This window comes from Phoenix dactylifera, chromosome 4, assembly GCF_051530095.1.
Source record: "Phoenix dactylifera cultivar Ajwa chromosome 4, Ajwa_hap1_PhDact_Kaust_v1.1, whole genome shotgun sequence".
NCBI classification, from domain to species: Eukaryota; Viridiplantae; Streptophyta; class Magnoliopsida; order Arecales; family Arecaceae; genus Phoenix; species Phoenix dactylifera.
This window is the reverse complement of record NC_143193.1, coordinates 37015426-37035039: the sequence shown is the minus strand read 5'-3', so window position 1 is coordinate 37035039 and position 19614 is coordinate 37015426. Positions and strand designations below refer to the sequence as shown.

General features: G+C 49.5%; 52 non-coding genes and 2 pseudogenes across 52 annotated transcripts; all 54 read left to right on the top strand.

Moving 5' to 3' along the window:
- The first annotated feature begins 100 nt into the window (after positions 1-100).
- Positions 101-219, top strand: LOC149762084 (5S ribosomal RNA). The gene has a single exon (XR_016410152.1). It is a non-coding gene; the product is annotated as a 5S ribosomal RNA (ribosomal RNA).
- Positions 220-465: 246 nt separating this feature from the next.
- On the top strand, positions 466-584 carry LOC149762083 (5S ribosomal RNA). Its single transcript, XR_016402239.1, has one exon. It is a non-coding gene; the product is annotated as a 5S ribosomal RNA (ribosomal RNA).
- Positions 585-830: 246 nt separating this feature from the next.
- Positions 831-949, top strand: LOC149762082 (5S ribosomal RNA). Its single transcript, XR_016401849.1, has one exon. It is a non-coding gene; the product is annotated as a 5S ribosomal RNA (ribosomal RNA).
- A 246-nt stretch (positions 950-1195) lies between these two features.
- LOC149762081 (5S ribosomal RNA) lies at positions 1196-1314 on the top strand. The gene has a single exon (XR_016410151.1). It is a non-coding gene; the product is annotated as a 5S ribosomal RNA (ribosomal RNA).
- A 246-nt stretch (positions 1315-1560) lies between these two features.
- Positions 1561-1679, top strand: LOC149762080 (5S ribosomal RNA). Its single transcript, XR_016410150.1, has one exon. It is a non-coding gene; the product is annotated as a 5S ribosomal RNA (ribosomal RNA).
- Positions 1680-1925: 246 nt separating this feature from the next.
- Positions 1926-2044, top strand: LOC149762079 (5S ribosomal RNA). Its single transcript, XR_016401848.1, has one exon. It is a non-coding gene; the product is annotated as a 5S ribosomal RNA (ribosomal RNA).
- Positions 2045-2290: 246 nt separating this feature from the next.
- LOC149762078 (5S ribosomal RNA) lies at positions 2291-2409 on the top strand. Its single transcript, XR_016410149.1, has one exon. It is a non-coding gene; the product is annotated as a 5S ribosomal RNA (ribosomal RNA).
- A 246-nt stretch (positions 2410-2655) lies between these two features.
- On the top strand, positions 2656-2774 carry LOC149762077 (5S ribosomal RNA). The gene has a single exon (XR_016410148.1). It is a non-coding gene; the product is annotated as a 5S ribosomal RNA (ribosomal RNA).
- Positions 2775-3020: 246 nt separating this feature from the next.
- LOC149762076 (5S ribosomal RNA) lies at positions 3021-3139 on the top strand. The gene has a single exon (XR_016401847.1). It is a non-coding gene; the product is annotated as a 5S ribosomal RNA (ribosomal RNA).
- Positions 3140-3385: 246 nt separating this feature from the next.
- On the top strand, positions 3386-3504 carry LOC149762075 (5S ribosomal RNA). Its single transcript, XR_016410147.1, has one exon. It is a non-coding gene; the product is annotated as a 5S ribosomal RNA (ribosomal RNA).
- Positions 3505-3750: 246 nt separating this feature from the next.
- LOC149762074 (5S ribosomal RNA) lies at positions 3751-3869 on the top strand. Its single transcript, XR_016410145.1, has one exon. It is a non-coding gene; the product is annotated as a 5S ribosomal RNA (ribosomal RNA).
- A 246-nt stretch (positions 3870-4115) lies between these two features.
- LOC149762073 (5S ribosomal RNA) lies at positions 4116-4234 on the top strand. The gene has a single exon (XR_016410144.1). It is a non-coding gene; the product is annotated as a 5S ribosomal RNA (ribosomal RNA).
- A 246-nt stretch (positions 4235-4480) lies between these two features.
- LOC149762072 (5S ribosomal RNA) lies at positions 4481-4599 on the top strand. The gene has a single exon (XR_016410143.1). It is a non-coding gene; the product is annotated as a 5S ribosomal RNA (ribosomal RNA).
- Positions 4600-4845: 246 nt separating this feature from the next.
- LOC149762071 (5S ribosomal RNA) lies at positions 4846-4964 on the top strand. Its single transcript, XR_016410142.1, has one exon. It is a non-coding gene; the product is annotated as a 5S ribosomal RNA (ribosomal RNA).
- A 246-nt stretch (positions 4965-5210) lies between these two features.
- LOC149762070 (5S ribosomal RNA) lies at positions 5211-5329 on the top strand. Its single transcript, XR_016401846.1, has one exon. It is a non-coding gene; the product is annotated as a 5S ribosomal RNA (ribosomal RNA).
- A 246-nt stretch (positions 5330-5575) lies between these two features.
- Positions 5576-5694, top strand: LOC149762069 (5S ribosomal RNA). Its single transcript, XR_016410141.1, has one exon. It is a non-coding gene; the product is annotated as a 5S ribosomal RNA (ribosomal RNA).
- A 246-nt stretch (positions 5695-5940) lies between these two features.
- Positions 5941-6059, top strand: LOC149762068 (5S ribosomal RNA). The gene has a single exon (XR_016410139.1). It is a non-coding gene; the product is annotated as a 5S ribosomal RNA (ribosomal RNA).
- Positions 6060-6305: 246 nt separating this feature from the next.
- LOC149762067 (5S ribosomal RNA) lies at positions 6306-6424 on the top strand. Its single transcript, XR_016410138.1, has one exon. It is a non-coding gene; the product is annotated as a 5S ribosomal RNA (ribosomal RNA).
- Positions 6425-6670: 246 nt separating this feature from the next.
- On the top strand, positions 6671-6789 carry LOC149762066 (5S ribosomal RNA). The gene has a single exon (XR_016410137.1). It is a non-coding gene; the product is annotated as a 5S ribosomal RNA (ribosomal RNA).
- A 246-nt stretch (positions 6790-7035) lies between these two features.
- Positions 7036-7154, top strand: LOC149762065 (5S ribosomal RNA). Its single transcript, XR_016401845.1, has one exon. It is a non-coding gene; the product is annotated as a 5S ribosomal RNA (ribosomal RNA).
- Positions 7155-7400: 246 nt separating this feature from the next.
- Positions 7401-7519, top strand: LOC149762064 (5S ribosomal RNA). The gene has a single exon (XR_016403986.1). It is a non-coding gene; the product is annotated as a 5S ribosomal RNA (ribosomal RNA).
- A 246-nt stretch (positions 7520-7765) lies between these two features.
- LOC149762063 (5S ribosomal RNA) lies at positions 7766-7884 on the top strand. Its single transcript, XR_016410136.1, has one exon. It is a non-coding gene; the product is annotated as a 5S ribosomal RNA (ribosomal RNA).
- Positions 7885-8130: 246 nt separating this feature from the next.
- On the top strand, positions 8131-8249 carry LOC149762062 (5S ribosomal RNA). The gene has a single exon (XR_016401843.1). It is a non-coding gene; the product is annotated as a 5S ribosomal RNA (ribosomal RNA).
- A 246-nt stretch (positions 8250-8495) lies between these two features.
- LOC149762061 (5S ribosomal RNA) lies at positions 8496-8614 on the top strand. Its single transcript, XR_016410135.1, has one exon. It is a non-coding gene; the product is annotated as a 5S ribosomal RNA (ribosomal RNA).
- Positions 8615-8860: 246 nt separating this feature from the next.
- Positions 8861-8979, top strand: LOC149762060 (5S ribosomal RNA). The gene has a single exon (XR_016410133.1). It is a non-coding gene; the product is annotated as a 5S ribosomal RNA (ribosomal RNA).
- A 246-nt stretch (positions 8980-9225) lies between these two features.
- On the top strand, positions 9226-9344 carry LOC149762059 (5S ribosomal RNA). The gene has a single exon (XR_016410132.1). It is a non-coding gene; the product is annotated as a 5S ribosomal RNA (ribosomal RNA).
- A 246-nt stretch (positions 9345-9590) lies between these two features.
- LOC149762058 (5S ribosomal RNA) lies at positions 9591-9709 on the top strand. Its single transcript, XR_016410131.1, has one exon. It is a non-coding gene; the product is annotated as a 5S ribosomal RNA (ribosomal RNA).
- A 246-nt stretch (positions 9710-9955) lies between these two features.
- LOC149762057 (5S ribosomal RNA) lies at positions 9956-10074 on the top strand. Its single transcript, XR_016410130.1, has one exon. It is a non-coding gene; the product is annotated as a 5S ribosomal RNA (ribosomal RNA).
- A 246-nt stretch (positions 10075-10320) lies between these two features.
- LOC149762056 (5S ribosomal RNA) lies at positions 10321-10439 on the top strand. The gene has a single exon (XR_016401842.1). It is a non-coding gene; the product is annotated as a 5S ribosomal RNA (ribosomal RNA).
- Positions 10440-10685: 246 nt separating this feature from the next.
- LOC149762055 (5S ribosomal RNA) lies at positions 10686-10804 on the top strand. Its single transcript, XR_016410129.1, has one exon. It is a non-coding gene; the product is annotated as a 5S ribosomal RNA (ribosomal RNA).
- A 246-nt stretch (positions 10805-11050) lies between these two features.
- On the top strand, positions 11051-11169 carry LOC149762054 (5S ribosomal RNA). The gene has a single exon (XR_016410128.1). It is a non-coding gene; the product is annotated as a 5S ribosomal RNA (ribosomal RNA).
- A 246-nt stretch (positions 11170-11415) lies between these two features.
- On the top strand, positions 11416-11534 carry LOC149762053 (5S ribosomal RNA). The gene has a single exon (XR_016410127.1). It is a non-coding gene; the product is annotated as a 5S ribosomal RNA (ribosomal RNA).
- Positions 11535-11780: 246 nt separating this feature from the next.
- On the top strand, positions 11781-11899 carry LOC149762052 (5S ribosomal RNA). The gene has a single exon (XR_016401841.1). It is a non-coding gene; the product is annotated as a 5S ribosomal RNA (ribosomal RNA).
- A 246-nt stretch (positions 11900-12145) lies between these two features.
- LOC149762051 (5S ribosomal RNA) lies at positions 12146-12264 on the top strand. The gene has a single exon (XR_016410126.1). It is a non-coding gene; the product is annotated as a 5S ribosomal RNA (ribosomal RNA).
- A 246-nt stretch (positions 12265-12510) lies between these two features.
- Positions 12511-12629, top strand: LOC149762050 (5S ribosomal RNA). The gene has a single exon (XR_016410125.1). It is a non-coding gene; the product is annotated as a 5S ribosomal RNA (ribosomal RNA).
- Positions 12630-12875: 246 nt separating this feature from the next.
- On the top strand, positions 12876-12994 carry LOC149762049 (5S ribosomal RNA). The gene has a single exon (XR_016410124.1). It is a non-coding gene; the product is annotated as a 5S ribosomal RNA (ribosomal RNA).
- Positions 12995-13240: 246 nt separating this feature from the next.
- Positions 13241-13359, top strand: LOC149762048 (5S ribosomal RNA). Its single transcript, XR_016410122.1, has one exon. It is a non-coding gene; the product is annotated as a 5S ribosomal RNA (ribosomal RNA).
- Positions 13360-13605: 246 nt separating this feature from the next.
- Positions 13606-13724, top strand: LOC149762047 (5S ribosomal RNA). The gene has a single exon (XR_016410121.1). It is a non-coding gene; the product is annotated as a 5S ribosomal RNA (ribosomal RNA).
- Positions 13725-13970: 246 nt separating this feature from the next.
- On the top strand, positions 13971-14089 carry LOC149762046 (5S ribosomal RNA). Its single transcript, XR_016410120.1, has one exon. It is a non-coding gene; the product is annotated as a 5S ribosomal RNA (ribosomal RNA).
- A 246-nt stretch (positions 14090-14335) lies between these two features.
- Positions 14336-14454, top strand: LOC149762045 (5S ribosomal RNA). Its single transcript, XR_016407384.1, has one exon. It is a non-coding gene; the product is annotated as a 5S ribosomal RNA (ribosomal RNA).
- Positions 14455-14701: 247 nt separating this feature from the next.
- On the top strand, positions 14702-14820 carry LOC149762044 (5S ribosomal RNA). Its single transcript, XR_016412182.1, has one exon. It is a non-coding gene; the product is annotated as a 5S ribosomal RNA (ribosomal RNA).
- Positions 14821-15067: 247 nt separating this feature from the next.
- Positions 15068-15186, top strand: LOC149762043 (5S ribosomal RNA). The gene has a single exon (XR_016412181.1). It is a non-coding gene; the product is annotated as a 5S ribosomal RNA (ribosomal RNA).
- Positions 15187-15432: 246 nt separating this feature from the next.
- LOC149762042 (5S ribosomal RNA) lies at positions 15433-15551 on the top strand. Its single transcript, XR_016406852.1, has one exon. It is a non-coding gene; the product is annotated as a 5S ribosomal RNA (ribosomal RNA).
- Positions 15552-15796: 245 nt separating this feature from the next.
- Positions 15797-15915, top strand: LOC149762041 (5S ribosomal RNA). Its single transcript, XR_016405929.1, has one exon. It is a non-coding gene; the product is annotated as a 5S ribosomal RNA (ribosomal RNA).
- Positions 15916-16160: 245 nt separating this feature from the next.
- LOC149762040 (5S ribosomal RNA) lies at positions 16161-16279 on the top strand. The gene has a single exon (XR_016410119.1). It is a non-coding gene; the product is annotated as a 5S ribosomal RNA (ribosomal RNA).
- A 246-nt stretch (positions 16280-16525) lies between these two features.
- LOC149762039 (5S ribosomal RNA) lies at positions 16526-16644 on the top strand. Its single transcript, XR_016413001.1, has one exon. It is a non-coding gene; the product is annotated as a 5S ribosomal RNA (ribosomal RNA).
- A 246-nt stretch (positions 16645-16890) lies between these two features.
- On the top strand, positions 16891-17009 carry LOC149762038 (5S ribosomal RNA; annotated as a pseudogene).
- A 246-nt stretch (positions 17010-17255) lies between these two features.
- On the top strand, positions 17256-17374 carry LOC149762037 (5S ribosomal RNA). The gene has a single exon (XR_016403443.1). It is a non-coding gene; the product is annotated as a 5S ribosomal RNA (ribosomal RNA).
- A 246-nt stretch (positions 17375-17620) lies between these two features.
- Positions 17621-17739, top strand: LOC149762036 (5S ribosomal RNA). The gene has a single exon (XR_016401584.1). It is a non-coding gene; the product is annotated as a 5S ribosomal RNA (ribosomal RNA).
- Positions 17740-17985: 246 nt separating this feature from the next.
- On the top strand, positions 17986-18104 carry LOC149762035 (5S ribosomal RNA). Its single transcript, XR_016401342.1, has one exon. It is a non-coding gene; the product is annotated as a 5S ribosomal RNA (ribosomal RNA).
- Positions 18105-18352: 248 nt separating this feature from the next.
- On the top strand, positions 18353-18471 carry LOC149762034 (5S ribosomal RNA). Its single transcript, XR_016410118.1, has one exon. It is a non-coding gene; the product is annotated as a 5S ribosomal RNA (ribosomal RNA).
- A 246-nt stretch (positions 18472-18717) lies between these two features.
- LOC149762033 (5S ribosomal RNA) lies at positions 18718-18836 on the top strand (annotated as a pseudogene).
- Positions 18837-19082: 246 nt separating this feature from the next.
- LOC149762032 (5S ribosomal RNA) lies at positions 19083-19201 on the top strand. The gene has a single exon (XR_016412821.1). It is a non-coding gene; the product is annotated as a 5S ribosomal RNA (ribosomal RNA).
- Positions 19202-19447: 246 nt separating this feature from the next.
- LOC149762031 (5S ribosomal RNA) lies at positions 19448-19566 on the top strand. Its single transcript, XR_016403305.1, has one exon. It is a non-coding gene; the product is annotated as a 5S ribosomal RNA (ribosomal RNA).
- The last annotated feature ends 48 nt before the right edge of the window (positions 19567-19614 follow it).

Below are 19614 nucleotides of genomic sequence, written 5' to 3'. Positions count from 1 at the left end.
GCGTTGAATCCTACGCCAGAACGGCCCCGGCAGCGCGAATGTCTCGGGCCGTCGAGGTCTGCTGCTTTGTCATAAAAGGGAGTTTCGAAGGGCATATCATGGGTGCGATCATACCAGCACTAATGCACCGGATCCCATCAGAACTCCGCAGTTAAGCGTGCTTGGGCGAGAGTAGTACTAGGATGGGTGACCCCCTGGGAAGTCCTCGTGTTGCACCCCTTTTATTTTTTGCCCGCTTTTTTCTTTTTTGATAACATTTATTTTTAATTTTTTGGCTTTTGGCTTTTCCTCTTCGGATAATTTTTTTCCCTCGAAAATAAACTGAGTCCGGAGACTCGCGGTGCCATGCCGCATAGCGGAACAGCGCATTGAATCCTACGCCAGAACGGCCCCGGCAGCGCGAATGTCTCGGGCCGTCGAGGTCTGCTGCTTTGTCATAAAAGGGTGTTTCGATGGGCATGTCGTGGGTGCGATCATACCAGCACTAATGCACCGGATCCCATCAGAACTCCGCAGTTAAGCGTGCTTGGGCGAGAGTAGTACTAGGATGGGTGACCCCCTGGGAAGTCCTCGTGTTGCACCACTTTTATTTTTTGCCCGCTTTTTTATTTTTTGATAATATTTATTTTTAATTTTTCGGCTTTTGGCTTTTCCTCTTCGGATAATTTTTTTCCCCCGAAAATAAACTGAGTCCGGAGACTCGCGGTGCCATGCCGCATAGCGGAACAGCGCGTTGAATCCTACGCCAGAACGGCCCCGGCAGCGCGAATGTCTCGGGCCGTCGAGGTCTGCTGCTTTGTCATAAAAGGGAGTTTCGAAGGGCATATCATTGGTGCGATCATACCAGCACTAATGCACCGGATCCCATCAGAACTCCGCAGTTAAGCGTGCTTGGGCGAGAGTAGTACTAGGATGGGTGACCCCCTGGGAAGTCCTCGTGTTGCACCCCTTTTATTTTTTGCCCGCTTTTTTCTTTTTTGATAACATTTATTTTTAATTTTTTGGCTTTTGGCTTTTCCTCTTCGGATAATTTTTTTCCCTCGAAAATAAACTGAGTCCGGAGACTCGCGGTGCCATGCCGCATAGCGGAACAGCGCATTGAATCCTACGCCAGAACGGCCCCGGCAGCGCGAATGTCTCGGGCCGTCGAGGTCTGCTGCTTTGTCATAAAAGGGTGTTTCGATGGGCATGTCATGGGTGCGATCATACCAGCACTAATGCACCGGATCCCATCAGAACTCCGCAGTTAAGCGTGCTTGGGCGAGAGTAGTACTAGGATGGGTGACCCCCTGGGAAGTCCTCGTGTTGCACCCCTTTTATTTTTTGCCCGCTTTCTTATTTTTTGATAATATTTATTTTTAATTTTTCGGCTTTTGGCTTTTCCTCTTCGGATAATTTTTTTCCCCCGAAAATAAACTGAGTCCGGAGACTCGCGGTGCCATGCCGCATAGCGGAACAGCGCATTGAATCCTACGCCAGAACGGCCCCGGCAGCGCGAATGTCTCGGGCCGTCGAGGTCTGCTGCTTTGTCATAAAAGGGTGTTTCGATGGGCATGTCATGGGTGCGATCATACCAGCACTAATGCACCGGATCCCATCAGAACTCCGCAGTTAAGCGTGCTTGGGCGAGAGTAGTACTAGGATGGGTGACCCCCTGGGAAGTCCTCGTGTTGCACCCCTTTTATTTTTTGCCCGCTTTTTTATTTTTTGATAATATTTATTTTTAATTTTTCGGCTTTTGGCTTTTCCCCTTCGGATAATTTTTTTCCCCCGAAAATAAACTGAGTCCGGAGACTCGCGGTGCCATGCCGCATAGCGGAACAGCGCGTTGAATCCTACGCCAGAACGGCCCCGGCAGCGCGAATGTCTCGGGCCGTCGAGGTCTGCTGCTTTGTCATAAAAGGGAGTTTCGAAGGGCATATCATTGGTGCGATCATACCAGCACTAATGCACCGGATCCCATCAGAACTCCGCAGTTAAGCGTGCTTGGGCGAGAGTAGTACTAGGATGGGTGACCCCCTGGGAAGTCCTCGTGTTGCACCCCTTTTATTTTTTGCCCGCTTTTTTCTTTTTTGATAACATTTATTTTTAATTTTTTGGCTTTTGGCTTTTCCTCTTCGGATAATTTTTTTCCCTCGAAAATAAACTGAGTCCGGAGACTCGCGGTGCCATGCCGCATAGCGGAACAGCGCATTGAATCCTACGCCAGAACGGCCCCGGCAGCGCGAATGTCTCGGGCCGTCGAGGTCTGCTGCTTTGTCATAAAAGGGTGTTTCGATGGGCATGTCATGGGTGCGATCATACCAGCACTAATGCACCGGATCCCATCAGAACTCCGCAGTTAAGCGTGCTTGGGCGAGAGTAGTACTAGGATGGGTGACCCCCTGGGAAGTCCTCGTGTTGCACCCCTTTTATTTTTTGCCCGCTTTCTTATTTTTTGATAATATTTATTTTTAATTTTTCGGCTTTTGGCTTTTCCTCTTCGGATAATTTTTTTCCCCCGAAAATAAACTGAGTCCGGAGACTCGCGGTGCCATGCCGCATAGCGGAACAGCGCATTGAATCCTACGCCAGAACGGCCCCGGCAGCGCGAATGTCTCGGGCCGTCGAGGTCTGCTGCTTTGTCATAAAAGGGTGTTTCGATGGGCATGTCATGGGTGCGATCATACCAGCACTAATGCACCGGATCCCATCAGAACTCCGCAGTTAAGCGTGCTTGGGCGAGAGTAGTACTAGGATGGGTGACCCCCTGGGAAGTCCTCGTGTTGCACCCCTTTTATTTTTTGCCCGCTTTTTTATTTTTTGATAATATTTATTTTTAATTTTTCGGCTTTTGGCTTTTCCCCTTCGGATAATTTTTTTCCCCCGAAAATAAACTGAGTCCGGAGACTCGCGGTGCCATGCCGCATAGCGGAACAGCGCGTTGAATCCTACGCCAGAACGGCCCCGGCAGCGCGAATGTCTCGGGCCGTCGAGGTCTGCTGCTTTGTCATAAAAGGGAGTTTCGAAGGGCATATCATTGGTGCGATCATACCAGCACTAATGCACCGGATCCCATCAGAACTCCGCAGTTAAGCGTGCTTGGGCGAGAGTAGTACTAGGATGGGTGACCCCCTGGGAAGTCCTCGTGTTGCACCCCTTTTATTTTTTGCCCGCTTTTTTCTTTTTTGATAACATTTATTTTTAATTTTTTGGCTTTTGGCTTTTCCTCTTCGGATAATTTTTTTCCCTCGAAAATAAACTGAGTCCGGAGACTCGCGGTGCCATGCCGCATAGCGGAACAGCGCATTGAATCCTACGCCAGAACGGCCCCGGCAGCGCGAATGTCTCGGGCCGTCGAGGTCTGCTGCTTTGTCATAAAAGGGTGTTTCGATGGGCATGTCATGGGTGCGATCATACCAGCACTAATGCACCGGATCCCATCAGAACTCCGCAGTTAAGCGTGCTTGGGCGAGAGTAGTACTAGGATGGGTGACCCCCTGGGAAGTCCTCGTGTTGCACCCCTTTTATTTTTTGCCCGCTTTCTTATTTTTTGATAATATTTATTTTTAATTTTTCGGCATTTGGCTTTTCCTCTTCGGATAATTTTTTTCCCCCGAAAATAAACTGAGTCCGGAGACTCGCGGTGCCATGCCGCATAGCGGAACAGCGCATTGAATCCTACGCCAGAACGGCCCCGGCAGCGCGAATGTCTCGGGCCGTCGAGGTCTGCTGCTTTGTCATAAAAGGGTGTTTCGATGGGCATGTCATGGGTGCGATCATACCAGCACTAATGCACCGGATCCCATCAGAACTCCGCAGTTAAGCGTGCTTGGGCGAGAGTAGTACTAGGATGGGTGACCCCCTGGGAAGTCCTCGTGTTGCACCCCTTTTATTTTTTGCCCGCTTTTTTATTTTTTGATAATATTTATTTTTAATTTTTCGGCTTTTGGCTTTTCCTCTTCGGATAATTTTTTTCCCCCGAAAATAAACTGAGTCCGGAGACTCGCTGTGCCATGCCGCATAGCGGAACAGCGCGTTGAATCCTACGCCAGAACGGCCCCGGCAGCGCGAATGTCTCGGGCCGTCGAGGTCTGCTGCTTTGTCATAAAAGGGAGTTTCGAAGGGCATATCATGGGTGCGATCATACCAGCACTAATGCACCGGATCCCATCAGAACTCCGCAGTTAAGCGTGCTTGGGCGAGAGTAGTACTAGGATGGGTGACCCCCTGGGAAGTCCTCGTGTTGCACCCCTTTTATTTTTTGCCCGCTTTTTTCTTTTTTGATAACATTTATTTTTAATTTTTTGGCTTTTGGCTTTTCCTCTTCGGATAATTTTTTTCCCTCGAAAATAAACTGAGTCCGGAGACTCGCGGTGCCATGCCGCATAGCGGAACAGCGCATTGAATCCTACGCCAGAACGGCCCCGGCAGCGCGAATGTCTCGGGCCGTCGAGGTCTGCTGCTTTGTCATAAAAGGGTGTTTCGATGGGCATGTCATGGGTGCGATCATACCAGCACTAATGCACCGGATCCCATCAGAACTCCGCAGTTAAGCGTGCTTGGGCGAGAGTAGTACTAGGATGGGTGACCCCCTGGGAAGTCCTCGTGTTGCACCCCTTTTATTTTTTGCCCGCTTTCTTATTTTTTGATAATATTTATTTTTAATTTTTCGGCTTTTGGCTTTTCCTCTTCGGATAATTTTTTTCCCCCGAAAATAAACTGAGTCCGGAGACTCGCGGTGCCATGCCGCATAGCGGAACAGCGCATTGAATCCTACGCCAGAACGGCCCCGGCAGCGCGAATGTCTCGGGCCGTCGAGGTCTGCTGCTTTGTCATAAAAGGGTGTTTCGATGGGCATGTCATGGGTGCGATCATACCAGCACTAATGCACCGGATCCCATCAGAACTCCGCAGTTAAGCGTGCTTGGGCGAGAGTAGTACTAGGATGGGTGACCCCCTGGGAAGTCCTCGTGTTGCACCCCTTTTATTTTTTGCCCGCTTTTTTATTTTTTGATAATATTTATTTTTAATTTTTCGGCTTTTGGCTTTTCCCCTTCGGATAATTTTTTTCCCCCGAAAATAAACTGAGTCCGGAGACTCGCGGTGCCATGCCGCATAGCGGAACAGCGCGTTGAATCCTACGCCAGAACGGCCCCGGCAGCGCGAATGTCTCGGGCCGTCGAGGTCTGCTGCTTTGTCATAAAAGGGAGTTTCGAAGGGCATATCATTGGTGCGATCATACCAGCACTAATGCACCGGATCCCATCAGAACTCCGCAGTTAAGCGTGCTTGGGCGAGAGTAGTACTAGGATGGGTGACCCCCTGGGAAGTCCTCGTGTTGCACCCCTTTTATTTTTTGCCCGCTTTTTTCTTTTTTGATAACATTTATTTTTAATTTTTTGGCTTTTGGCTTTTCCTCTTCGGATAATTTTTTTCCCTCGAAAATAAACTGAGTCCGGAGACTCGCGGTGCCATGCCGCATAGCGGAACAGCGCATTGAATCCTACGCCAGAACGGCCCCGGCAGCGCGAATGTCTCGGGCCGTCGAGGTCTGCTGCTTTGTCATAAAAGGGTGTTTCGATGGGCATGTCATGGGTGCGATCATACCAGCACTAATGCACCGGATCCCATCAGAACTCCGCAGTTAAGCGTGCTTGGGCGAGAGTAGTACTAGGATGGGTGACCCCCTGGGAAGTCCTCGTGTTGCACCCCTTTTATTTTTTGCCCGCTTTCTTATTTTTTGATAATATTTATTTTTAATTTTTCGGCATTTGGCTTTTCCTCTTCGGATAATTTTTTTCCCCCGAAAATAAACTGAGTCCGGAGACTCGCGGTGCCATGCCGCATAGCGGAACAGCGCATTGAATCCTACGCCAGAACGGCCCCGGCAGCGCGAATGTCTCGGGCCGTCGAGGTCTGCTGCTTTGTCATAAAAGGGTGTTTCGATGGGCATGTCATGGGTGCGATCATACCAGCACTAATGCACCGGATCCCATCAGAACTCCGCAGTTAAGCGTGCTTGGGCGAGAGTAGTACTAGGATGGGTGACCCCCTGGGAAGTCCTCGTGTTGCACCCCTTTTATTTTTTGCCCGCTTTTTTATTTTTTGATAATATTTATTTTTAATTTTTCGGCTTTTGGCTTTTCCTCTTCGGATAATTTTTTTCCCCCGAAAATAAACTGAGTCCGGAGACTCGCTGTGCCATGCCGCATAGCGGAACAGCGCGTTGAATCCTACGCCAGAACGGCCCCGGCAGCGCGAATGTCTCGGGCCGTCGAGGTCTGCTGCTTTGTCATAAAAGGGAGTTTCGAAGGGCATATCATGGGTGCGATCATACCAGCACTAATGCACCGGATCCCATCAGAACTCCGCAGTTAAGCGTGCTTGGGCGAGAGTAGTACTAGGATGGGTGACCCCCTGGGAAGTCCTCGTGTTGCACCCCTTTTATTTTTTGCCCGCTTTTTTCTTTTTTGATAACATTTATTTTTAATTTTTTGGCTTTTGGCTTTTCCTCTTCGGATAATTTTTTTCCCTCGAAAATAAACTGAGTCCGGAGACTCGCGGTGCCATGCCGCATAGCGGAACAGCGCATTGAATCCTACGCCAGAACGGCCCCGGCAGCGCGAATGTCTCGGGCCGTCGAGGTCTGCTGCTTTGTCATAAAAGGGTGTTTCGATGGGCATGTCGTGGGTGCGATCATACCAGCACTAATGCACCGGATCCCATCAGAACTCCGCAGTTAAGCGTGCTTGGGCGAGAGTAGTACTAGGATGGGTGACCCCCTGGGAAGTCCTCGTGTTGCACCCCTTTTATTTTTTGCCCGCTTTTTTATTTTTTGATAATATTTATTTTTAATTTTTCGGCTTTTGGCTTTTCCTCTTCGGATAATTTTTTTCTCCCGAAAATAAACTGAGTCCGGAGACTCGCGGTGCCATGCCGCATAGCGGAACAGCGCGTTGAATCCTACGCCAGAACGGCCCCGGCAGCGCGAATGTCTCGGGCCGTCGAGGTCTGCTGCTTTGTCATAAAAGGGAGTTTCGAAGGGCATATCATTGGTGCGATCATACCAGCACTAATGCACCGGATCCCATCAGAACTCCGCAGTTAAGCGTGCTTGGGCGAGAGTAGTACTAGGATGGGTGACCCCCTGGGAAGTCCTCGTGTTGCACCCCTTTTATTTTTTGCCCGCTTTTTTCTTTTTTGATAACATTTATTTTTAATTTTTTGGCTTTTGGCTTTTCCTCTTCGGATAATTTTTTTCCCTCGAAAATAAACTGAGTCCGGAGACTCGCGGTGCCATGCCGCATAGCGGAACAGCGCATTGAATCCTACGCCAGAACGGCCCCGGCAGCGCGAATGTCTCGGGCCGTCGAGGTCTGCTGCTTTGTCATAAAAGGGTGTTTCGATGGGCATGTCATGGGTGCGATCATACCAGCACTAATGCACCGGATCCCATCAGAACTCCGCAGTTAAGCGTGCTTGGGCGAGAGTAGTACTAGGATGGGTGACCCCCTGGGAAGTCCTCATGTTGCACCCCTTTTATTTTTTGCCCGCTTTCTTATTTTTTGATAATATTTATTTTTAATTTTTCGGCTTTTGGCTTTTCCTCTTCGGATAATTTTTTTCCCCCGAAAATAAACTGAGTCCGGAGACTCGCGGTGCCATGCCGCATAGCGGAACAGCGCATTGAATCCTACGCCAGAACGGCCCCGGCAGCGCGAATGTCTCGGGCCGTCGAGGTCTGCTGCTTTGTCATAAAAGGGTGTTTCGATGGGCATGTCATGGGTGCGATCATACCAGCACTAATGCACCGGATCCCATCAGAACTCCGCAGTTAAGCGTGCTTGGGCGAGAGTAGTACTAGGATGGGTGACCCCCTGGGAAGTCCTCGTGTTGCACCCCTTTTATTTTTTGCCCGCTTTTTTATTTTTTGATAATATTTATTTTTAATTTTTCGGCTTTTGGCTTTTCCCCTTCGGATAATTTTTTTCCCCCGAAAATAAACTGAGTCCGGAGACTCGCGGTGCCATGCCGCATAGCGGAACAGCGCGTTGAATCCTACGCCAGAACGGCCCCGGCAGCGCGAATGTCTCGGGCCGTCGAGGTCTGCTGCTTTGTCATAAAAGGGAGTTTCGAAGGGCATATCATTGGTGCGATCATACCAGCACTAATGCACCGGATCCCATCAGAACTCCGCAGTTAAGCGTGCTTGGGCGAGAGTAGTACTAGGATGGGTGACCCCCTGGGAAGTCCTCGTGTTGCACCCCTTTTATTTTTTGCCCGCTTTTTTCTTTTTTGATAACATTTATTTTTAATTTTTTGGCTTTTGGCTTTTCCTCTTCGGATAATTTTTTTCCCTCGAAAATAAACTGAGTCCGGAGACTCGCGGTGCCATGCCGCATAGCGGAACAGCGCATTGAATCCTACGCCAGAACGGCCCCGGCAGCGCGAATGTCTCGGGCCGTCGAGGTCTGCTGCTTTGTCATAAAAGGGTGTTTCGATGGGCATGTCATGGGTGCGATCATACCAGCACTAATGCACCGGATCCCATCAGAACTCCGCAGTTAAGCGTGCTTGGGCGAGAGTAGTACTAGGATGGGTGACCCCCTGGGAAGTCCTCGTGTTGCACCCCTTTTATTTTTTGCCCGCTTTCTTATTTTTTGATAATATTTATTTTTAATTTTTCGGCATTTGGCTTTTCCTCTTCGGATAATTTTTTTCCCCCGAAAATAAACTGAGTCCGGAGACTCGCGGTGCCATGCCGCATAGCGGAACAGCGCATTGAATCCTACGCCAGAACGGCCCCGGCAGCGCGAATGTCTCGGGCCGTCGAGGTCTGCTGCTTTGTCATAAAAGGGTGTTTCGATGGGCATGTCATGGGTGCGATCATACCAGCACTAATGCACCGGATCCCATCAGAACTCCGCAGTTAAGCGTGCTTGGGCGAGAGTAGTACTAGGATGGGTGACCCCCTGGGAAGTCCTCGTGTTGCACCCCTTTTATTTTTTGCCCGCTTTTTTATTTTTTGATAATATTTATTTTTAATTTTTCGGCTTTTGGCTTTTCCTCTTCGGATAATTTTTTTCCCCCGAAAATAAACTGAGTCCGGAGACTCGCTGTGCCATGCCGCATAGCGGAACAGCGCGTTGAATCCTACGCCAGAACGGCCCCGGCAGCGCGAATGTCTCGGGCCGTCGAGGTCTGCTGCTTTGTCATAAAAGGGAGTTTCGAAGGGCATATCATGGGTGCGATCATACCAGCACTAATGCACCGGATCCCATCAGAACTCCGCAGTTAAGCGTGCTTGGGCGAGAGTAGTACTAGGATGGGTGACCCCCTGGGAAGTCCTCGTGTTGCACCCCTTTTATTTTTTGCCCGCTTTTTTCTTTTTTGATAACATTTATTTTTAATTTTTTGGCTTTTGGCTTTTCCTCTTCGGATAATTTTTTTCCCTCGAAAATAAACTGAGTCCGGAGACTCGCGGTGCCATGCCGCATAGCGGAACAGCGCATTGAATCCTACGCCAGAACGGCCCCGGCAGCGCGAATGTCTCGGGCCGTCGAGGTCTGCTGCTTTGTCATAAAAGGGTGTTTCGATGGGCATGTCATGGGTGCGATCATACCAGCACTAATGCACCGGATCCCATCAGAACTCCGCAGTTAAGCGTGCTTGGGCGAGAGTAGTACTAGGATGGGTGACCCCCTGGGAAGTCCTCGTGTTGCACCCCTTTTATTTTTTGCCCGCTTTCTTATTTTTTGATAATATTTATTTTTAATTTTTCGGCTTTTGGCTTTTCCTCTTCGGATAATTTTTTTCCCCCGAAAATAAACTGAGTCCGGAGACTCGCGGTGCCATGCCGCATAGCGGAACAGCGCATTGAATCCTACGCCAGAACGGCCCCGGCAGCGCGAATGTCTCGGGCCGTCGAGGTCTGCTGCTTTGTCATAAAAGGGTGTTTCGATGGGCATGTCATGGGTGCGATCATACCAGCACTAATGCACCGGATCCCATCAGAACTCCGCAGTTAAGCGTGCTTGGGCGAGAGTAGTACTAGGATGGGTGACCCCCTGGGAAGTCCTCGTGTTGCACCCCTTTTATTTTTTGCCCGCTTTTTTATTTTTTGATAATATTTATTTTTAATTTTTCGGCTTTTGGCTTTTCCCCTTCGGATAATTTTTTTCCCCCGAAAATAAACTGAGTCCGGAGACTCGCGGTGCCATGCCGCATAGCGGAACAGCGCGTTGAATCCTACGCCAGAACGGCCCCGGCAGCGCGAATGTCTCGGGCCGTCGAGGTCTGCTGCTTTGTCATAAAAGGGAGTTTCGAAGGGCATATCATTGGTGCGATCATACCAGCACTAATGCACCGGATCCCATCAGAACTCCGCAGTTAAGCGTGCTTGGGCGAGAGTAGTACTAGGATGGGTGACCCCCTGGGAAGTCCTCGTGTTGCACCCCTTTTATTTTTTGCCCGCTTTTTTCTTTTTTGATAACATTTATTTTTAATTTTTTGGCTTTTGGCTTTTCCTCTTCGGATAATTTTTTTTCCTCGAAAATAAACTGAGTCCGGAGACTCGCGGTGCCATGCCGCATAGCGGAACAGCGCATTGAATCCTACGCCAGAACGGCCCCGGCAGCGCGAATGTCTCGGGCCGTCGAGGTCTGCTGCTTTGTCATAAAAGGGTGTTTCGATGGGCATGTCATGGGTGCGATCATACCAGCACTAATGCACCGGATCCCATCAGAACTCCGCAGTTAAGCGTGCTTGGGCGAGAGTAGTACTAGGATGGGTGACCCCCTGGGAAGTCCTCGTGTTGCACCCCTTTTATTTTTTGCCCGCTTTCTTATTTTTTGATAATATTTATTTTTAATTTTTCGGCTTTTGGCTTTTCCTCTTCGGATAATTTTTTTCCCCCGAAAATAAACTGAGTCCGGAGACTCGCGGTGCCATGCCGCATAGCGGAACAGCGCATTGAATCCTACGCCAGAACGGCCCCGGCAGCGCGAATGTCTCGGGCCGTCGAGGTCTGCTGCTTTGTCATAAAAGGGTGTTTCGATGGGCATGTCATGGGTGCGATCATACCAGCACTAATGCACCGGATCCCATCAGAACTCCGCAGTTAAGCGTGCTTGGGCGAGAGTAGTACTAGGATGGGTGACCCCCTGGGAAGTCCTCGTGTTGCACCCCTTTTATTTTTTGCCCGCTTTTTTATTTTTTGATAATATTTATTTTTAATTTTTCGGCTTTTGGCTTTTCCTCTTCGGATAATTTTTTTCCCCCGAAAATAAACTGAGTCCGGAGACTCGCGGTGCCATGCCGCATAGCGGAACAGCGCGTTGAATCCTACGCCAGAACGGCCCCGGCAGCGCGAATGTCTCGGGCCGTCGAGGTCTGCTGCTTTGTCATAAAAGGGAGTTTCGAAGGGCATATCATGGGTGCGATCATACCAGCACTAATGCACCGGATCCCATCAGAACTCCGCAGTTAAGCGTGCTTGGGCGAGAGTAGTACTAGGATGGGTGACCCCCTGGGAAGTCCTCGTGTTGCACCCCTTTTATTTTTTGCCCGCTTTTTTATTTTTTGATAATATTTATTTTTAATTTTTCGGCTTTTGGCTTTTCCCCTTCGGATAATTTTTTTCCCCCGAAAATAAACTGAGTCCGGAGACTCGCGGTGCCATGCCGCATAGCGGAACAGCGCGTTGAATCCTACGCCAGAACGGCCCCGGCAGCGCGAATGTCTCGGGCCGTCGAGGTCTGCTGCTTTGTCATAAAAGGGAGTTTCGAAGGGCATATCATTGGTGCGATCATACCAGCACTAATGCACCGGATCCCATCAGAACTCCGCAGTTAAGCGTGCTTGGGCGAGAGTAGTACTAGGATGGGTGACCCCCTGGGAAGTCCTCGTGTTGCACCCCTTTTATTTTTTGCCCGCTTTTTTCTTTTTTGATAACATTTATTTTTAATTTTTTGGCTTTTGGCTTTTCCTCTTCGGATAATTTTTTTCCCTCGAAAATAAACTGAGTCCGGAGACTCGCGGTGCCATGCCGCATAGCGGAACAGCGCATTGAATCCTACGCCTGAACGGCCCCGGCAGCGCGAATGTCTCGGGCCGTCGAGGTCTGCTGCTTTGTCATAAAAGGGTGTTTCGATGGGCATGTCATGGGTGCGATCATACCAGCACTAATGCACCGGATCCCATCAGAACTCCGCAGTTAAGCGTGCTTGGGCGAGAGTAGTACTAGGATGGGTGACCCCCTGGGAAGTCCTCGTGTTGCACCCCTTTTATTTTTTGCCCGCTTTCTTATTTTTTGATAATATTTATTTTTAATTTTTCGGCTTTTGGCTTTTCCTCTTCGGATAATTTTTTTCCCCCGAAAATAAACTGAGTCTGGAGACTCGCGGTGCCATGCCGCATAGCGGAACAGCGCATTGAATCCTACGCCAGAACGGCCCCGGCAGCGCGAATGTCTCGGGCCGTCGAGGTCTGCTGCTTTGTCATAAAAGGGTGTTTCGATGGGCATGTCATGGGTGCGATCATACCAGCACTAATGCACCGGATCCCATCAGAACTCCGCAGTTAAGCGTGCTTGGGCGAGAGTAGTACTAGGATGGGTGACCCCCTGGGAAGTCCTCGTGTTGCACCCCTTTTATTTTTTGCCCGCTTTTTTATTTTTTGATAATATTTATTTTTAATTTTTCGGCTTTTGGCTTTTCCTCTTCGGATAATTTTTTTCCCCCGAAAATAAACTGAGTCCGGAGACTCGCGGTGCCATGCCGCATAGCGGAACAGCGCGTTGAATCCTACGCCAGAACGGCCCCGGCAGCGCGAATGTCTCGGGCCGTCGAGGTCTGCTGCTTTGTCATAAAAGGGAGTTTCGAAGGGCATATCATGGGTGCGATCATACCAGCACTAATGCACCGGATCCCATCAGAACTCCGCAGTTAAGCGTGCTTGGGCGAGAGTAGTACTAGGATGGGTGACCCCCTGGGAAGTCCTCGTGTTGCACCCCTTTTATTTTTTGCCCGCTTTTTTCTTTTTTGATAACATTTATTTTTAATTTTTTGGCTTTTGGCTTTTCCTCTTCGGATAATTTTTTTCCCTCGAAAATAAACTGAGTCCGGAGACTCGCGGTGCCATGCCGCATAGCGGAACAGCGCATTGAATCCTACGCCAGAACGGCCCCGGCAGCGCGAATGTCTCGGGCCATCGAGGTCTGCTGCTTTGTCATAAAAGGGTGTTTCGATGGGCATGTCATGGGTGCGATCATACCAGCACTAATGCACCGGATCCCATCAGAACTCCGCAGTTAAGCGTGCTTGGGCGAGAGTAGTACTAGGATGGGTGACCCCCTGGGAAGTCCTCGTGTTGCACCCCTTTTATTTTTTGCCCGCTTTTTTATTTTTTGATAATATTTATTTTTAATTTTTCGGCTTTTGGCTTTTCCTCTTCGGATAATTTTTTTTCCCCGAAAATAAACTGAGTCCGGAGACTCGCGGTGCCATGCCGCATAGCGGAACAGCGCATTGAATCCTACGCCAAAACGGCCTCGGCAGCGCGAATGTCTCGGGCCGTCGAGGTCTGCTGCTTTGTCATAAAAGGGAGTTTCGAAGGGCATGTCGTGGGTGCGATCATACCAGCACTAATGCACCGGATCCCATCAGAACTCCGCAGTTAAGCGTGCTTGGGCGAGAGTAGTACTAGGATGGGTGACCCCCTGGGAAGTCCTCGTGTTGCACCCCTTTTATTTTTTGCCCGCTTTTTAATTTTTTGATAACATTTATTTTTTATTTTTCGGCTTTTGGCTTTTCCTCTTCGGATAATTTTTTTCCCCCTAAAATAAACTGAGTCCGGAGACTGGCGGTGCCATGCCGCATAGCGGAACAGCGCGTTGAATCCTACGCCAGAACGGCCCCGGCAGCGCGAATGTCTCGGGCCGTCGAGGTCTGCTGCTTTGTCATAAAAGGGAGTTTCGAAGGGCATGTCATGGGTGCGATCATACCAGCACTAATGCACCGGATCCCATCAGAACTCCGCAGTTAAGCGTGCTTGGGCGAGAGTAGTACTAGGATGGGTGACCCCCTGGGAAGTCCTCGTGTTGCACCCCTTTTATTTTTTGCCCGCTTTTTTATTTTTTGATAACATTTATTTTTTATTTTTCGGCTTTTGGCTTTTCCTCTTCGGATAATTTTTTTCCCCCGAAAATAAACTGAGTCCGGAGACTGGCGGTGCCATGCCGCATAGCGGAACAGCGTGTTGAATCCTACGCCAGAACGGCCCCGGCAGCGCGAATGTCTCGGGCCGTCGAGGTCTGCTACTTTGTCATAAAAGGGAGTTTCGAAGGGCATGTCTTGGGTGCGATCATACCAGCACTAATGCACCGGATCCTATCAGAACTCCGCAGTTAAGCGTGCTTGGGCGAGAGTAGTACTAGGATGGGTGACCCCCTGGGAAGTCCTCATGTTGCACCCTTTTTATTTTTTGCCCGCTTTTTTATTTTTTGATAATATTTATTTTTAATTTTTTGGCTTTTGGCTTTTTCTCTTCGGATAATTTTTTTCCCCCGACAATAAACTGGGTCCGGAGACTGGCGGTGCCATGCCGCATAGCGGGACCAGCGCGTTGAATCCTACGCCAGAACGGCCCCGGCAGCGCGAATGTCTCGGGCCGTCGAGGTCTGCTGCTTTGTCATAAAAGGGAGTTTCGAAGGGCATATCATGGGTGCGATCATACCAGCACTAATGCACCGGATCCCATCAGAACTCCGCAGTTAAGCGTGCTTGGGCGAGAGTAGTACTAGGATGGGTGACCCCCTGGGAAGTCCTCGTGTTGCACCCTTTTTATTTTTTGCCCGCTTTTTTCTTTTTTGATAACATTTATTTTTAATTTTTTGGCTTTTGGCTTTTCCTCTTCGGATAATTTTTTTCCCTCGAAAATAAACTGAGTCCGGAGACTCGCGGTGCCATGCCGCATAGCGGGACCAGCGCGTTGAATCCTACGCCAGAACGGCCCCGGCAGCGTGAATGTCTCGGGCCGTCGAGGACTGCTGCTTTGTCATAAAAGGGAGTTTCGAAGGGCATGTCATGGGTGCGATCATACCAGCACTAATGCACCGGATCCCATCAGAACTCCGCAGTTAAGCGTGCTTGGGCGAGAGTAGTACTAGGATGGGTGACCCCCTGGGAAGTCCTCGTGTTGCACCCTTTTTATTTTTTGCCCGCTTTTTTATTTTTTGATAATATTTATTTTTAATTTTTCGGCTTTTGGCTTTTTCTCTTCGGATAATTTTTTTTTTCCGAAAATAAACTGAGTCCGGAGACTGGCGGTGCCATGCCGCATAGCGGAACAGCGCGTTGAATCCTACGCCAGAACGGCCCCGGCAGCGCGAATGTCTCGTGCCGTCGCGGTCTGCTGCTTTGTCATAAAAGGGAGTTTCGAAGGGCATGTCATGGGTGCGATCATACCAGCACTAATGCACCGGATCCCATCATAACTCCGCAGTTAAGCGTGCTTGGGCGAGAGAAGTACTTGGATGGGTGACCCCCTGGGAAGTCCTCGTGTTGCACCCTTTTAATTTTTTGCCCGCTTTTTTGTTTTTTGATAATATTTATTTTTAATTTTTCGGCTTTTGGCCTTTCCTCTTCGGATAATTTTTTTTCCCGAAAATAAACTGAGTCCGGAGACTGGCGGTGCCATGCCGCATAGCGGAACAGCGCGTTGAATCATACGCCAGAACGGCCCCGGCAGCGCGAATGTCTCGTGCCGTCGCGGTCTGCTGCTTTGTCATAAAAGGGAGTTTCGAAGGGCATGTCATGGGTGCGATCATACCAGCACTAATGCACCGGATCCCATCATAACTCCGCAGTTAAGCGTGCTTGGGCGAGAGTAGTACTAGGATGGGTGACCCCCTGGGAAGTCCTCGTGTTGCACCCCTTTTATTTTTTGCCCTTTTTTTATTTTTTGATAATATTTATTTTTAATTTTTCGGCTTTTGGCTTTTCCTCTTCGGATAATTTTTTTTCCTCGAAAATAAACTGAGTCCGGAGACTCGCGGTGCCATGCCGCATAGCGGAACAGCGCGTTGAATCCTACGCCAGAACGGCCCCGGCAGCGCGAATGTCTCGTGCCGTCGAGGTCTGCTGCTTTGTCATAAAAGGGAGTTTCGAAGGGAATATCATGGGTGCGATCATACCAGCACTAATGCACCGGATCCCATCAGAACTCCGCAGTTAAGCGTGCTTGGGCGAGAGTAGTACTAGGATGGGTGACCCCCTGGGAAGTCCTCGTGTTGCACCCCTTTTATTTTTTGCCCGCTTTTTTGTTTTTTGATAACATTTATTTTTAATTTTTCGGCTTTTGGCTTTTCCTCTTCGGATAATTTTTTTCCCCCGAAAATAAACTGAGTCCGGAGACCCGCGGTGCCATGCCGCATAGCGGAACAGCGCGTTGAATCCTACGCCAGAACGGCCCCGGCAGCGCGAATGTCTCGGGCCGTCGAGGTCTGCTGCTTTGTCATAAAAGGATGTTTCGATAGGCATGTCATGGGTGCGATCATACCAGCACTAATGCACCGGATCCCATCAGAACTCCGCAGTTAAGCGTGCTTGGGCGAGAGTAGTACTAGGTTGGGTGACCCCCTGGGAAGTCCTCGTGTTGCACCCCTTTTATTTTTTGCCCACTTTTTTATTTTTTGATAATATTTATTTTTAATTTTTTGGCTTTTGGCTTTTCCTCTTCGGATAATTTTTTCCCCCCGAAAATAAACTGAGTCCGGAGACTGGCGGTGCCATGCCGCATAGCGGAACAGCGCGTTGAATCCTACGCCAGAACGGCCCCGGCAGCGCGAATGTCTCGTGCCGTCGCGGTCTGCTGCTTTGTCATAAAAGGGTGTTTCGAAGGGCATGTCATGGGCGCGATCTTACCAGCACTAATGCACCGGATCCCATCATAACTCCGCAGTTAAGCGTGCTTGGGCGAGAGAAGTACTAGGATGGGTGACCCCCTGGGAAGTCCTCGTGTTGCACCCTTTTTATTTTTTGCCCGCTTTTTTATTTTTTGATAATATTTATTTTTAATTTTTCGGCTTTTGGCTTTTCCTCTTCGGATAATTTTTTTCCCTCGAAAATAAACTGAGTCCGGAGACTCGCGGTGCCATGCCGCATAGCGGAACAGCGCGTTGAAACCTACGCCAGAACGGCCCCAGCAGCGCGAATGTCTCGGGCCGTCGAGGTCTGCTGCTTTGTCATAAAAGGGAGTTTCGAAGGGCATATCATGGGTGCGATCATACCAGCACTAATGCACCGGATCCCATCAGAACTCCGCAGTTAAGCGTGCTTGGGCGAGAGTAGTACTAGGATGGGTGACCCCCTGGGAAGTCCTCGTGTGGCACCCCTTTTATTTTTTGCCCGCTTTTTTATTTTTTGATAACATTTATTTTTAATTTTTCGGCTTTTGGCTTTTCCTCTTCGGATAATTTTTTTCCCCCGAAAATAAACTGAGTCCGGAGACTCGCGGTGCCATGCCGCATAGCGGAACAGTGCGTTGAATCCTACGCCAGAACGGCCCCGGCAGCGCGAATGTCTCGGGCCGTCGAGGTCTGCTGCTTTGTCATAAAAGGTTGTTTCGATGGGCATGTCATGGGTGCGATCATACCAGCACTAATGCACCGGATCCCATCAGAGCTCCGCAGTTAAGCGTGCTTGGGCGAGAGTAGTACTAGGATGGGTGACCCCCTGGGAAGTCCTCGTGTTGCACCCCTTTTATTTTTTGCCCGCATTTTTATTTTTTGATAATATTTATTTTTAATTTTTCGGCTTTTGGCTTTTCCTCTTCGGATAATTTTTTTCCCCCGAAAATAAACTGAGTCCGGAGACTCGCGGTGCCATGCCGCATAGCGGAACAGCGCGTTGAATCCTACGCCAGAACGGCCCCGGCAGCGCGAATGTCTCGGGCCGTCGAGGTCTGCTGCTTTGTCATAAAAGGGAGTTTCGAAGGGCATGTCATGGGTGCGATCATACCAGCACTAATGCTCCGGATCCCATCAGAACTCCGCAGTTAAGCGTGCTTGGGCGAGAGTAGTACTAGGATGGGTGACCCCCTGGGAAGTCCTCGTGTTGCACCCTTTTTATTTTTTTCTCCACTTTTTTATTTTTTGATAATATTTATTTTTAATTTTTCGGCTTTTGGCTTTTCCTCTTCGGATAATTTTTTTCCCCCGAGAATAAACTGAGTCCGGAGACTGGCGGTGCCATGCCGCATAGCGGGAATAGCGCGTTGAATCCTACGCCAGAACGGCCCCGGCGGCGCGAATGTCTCGGGCCGTCGAGGTCTGCTGCTTTGTCATAAAAGGGAGTTTCGATGGGCATGTCATGGGTGCGATCATACCAGCACTAATGCACCGGATCCCATCAGAACTCCGCAGTTAAGCGTGCTTGGGCGAGAGTAGTACTAGGATGGGTGACCCCCTGGGAAGTCCTCGTGTTGCACCCCTTTTATTTTTTGCCCGCTTTTTTATTTTTTGATAATATTTATTTTTAATTTTTCGGCTTTTGGCTTTTCCTCTTCGGATAATTTTTTTCCCCCGAAAATAAACTGAGTCCGGAGACTCGCGGTGTCATGCCGCATAGCGGAACAGCGCGTTGAATCCTACGCCAGAACGGCCCCGGCAGCGCGAATGTCTCGGGCCGTCGCGGTCTGCTGCTTTGTCATAAAAGGGAGTTTCGAAGGGCATGTCATGGGTGCGATCATACCAGCACTAATGCACCGGATCCCATCATAAGTCCGCAGTTAGGCGTGCTTGGGCGAGAGAAGTACTAGGATGGGTGACCCCCTGGGAAGTCCTCGTGTTGCACCCTTTTTATTTTTTGCCCGCTTTTTTATTTTTTGATAATATTTATTTTTAATTTTTTGGCTTTTGGCTTTTCCTCTTCGGATAATTTTTTCCCCCCGAAAATAAACTGAGTCCGGAGACTGGCGGTGCCATGCCGCATAGCGGAACAGCGCGTTGAATCCTACGCCAGAACGGCCCCGGCAGCGCGAATGTCTCGGGCCGTCGAGGTCTGCTGCTTTGTCATAAAAGGGAGTTTCGAAGGGCATGTCATGGGTGCGATCATACCAGCACTAATGCACCGGATCCCATCAGAACTCCGCAGTTAAGCGTGCTTGGGCGAGAGTAGTACTAGGATGGGTGACCCCCTGAGAAGTCCTCGTGTTGCACCCCTTTTATTTTTTGCCCGCTTTTTTATTTTTTGATAACATTTATTTTTTATTTTTCGGCTTTTGGCTTTTCCTCTTCGGATAATTTTTTTCCCCCGAAAATAAACTGAGTCCGGAGACTGGCGGTGCCATGCCGCATAGCGGAACAGCGCGTTGAATCCTACGCCAGAACGGCCCCGGCAGCGCGAATGTCTCGGGCCGTCGAGGTCTGCTGCTTTGTCATAAAAGGGAGTTTCGAAGGGCATGTCATGGGTGCGATCATACCAGCACTAATGCACCGGATCCCATCAGAACTCCGCAGTTAAGCGTGATTGGGCGAGAGTAGTACTAGGATGGGTGACCCCCTGGGAAGTCCTCGTGTTGCACCCCTTTTATTTTTTGCCCGCTTTTTTATTTTTTGATAACATTTATTTTTTA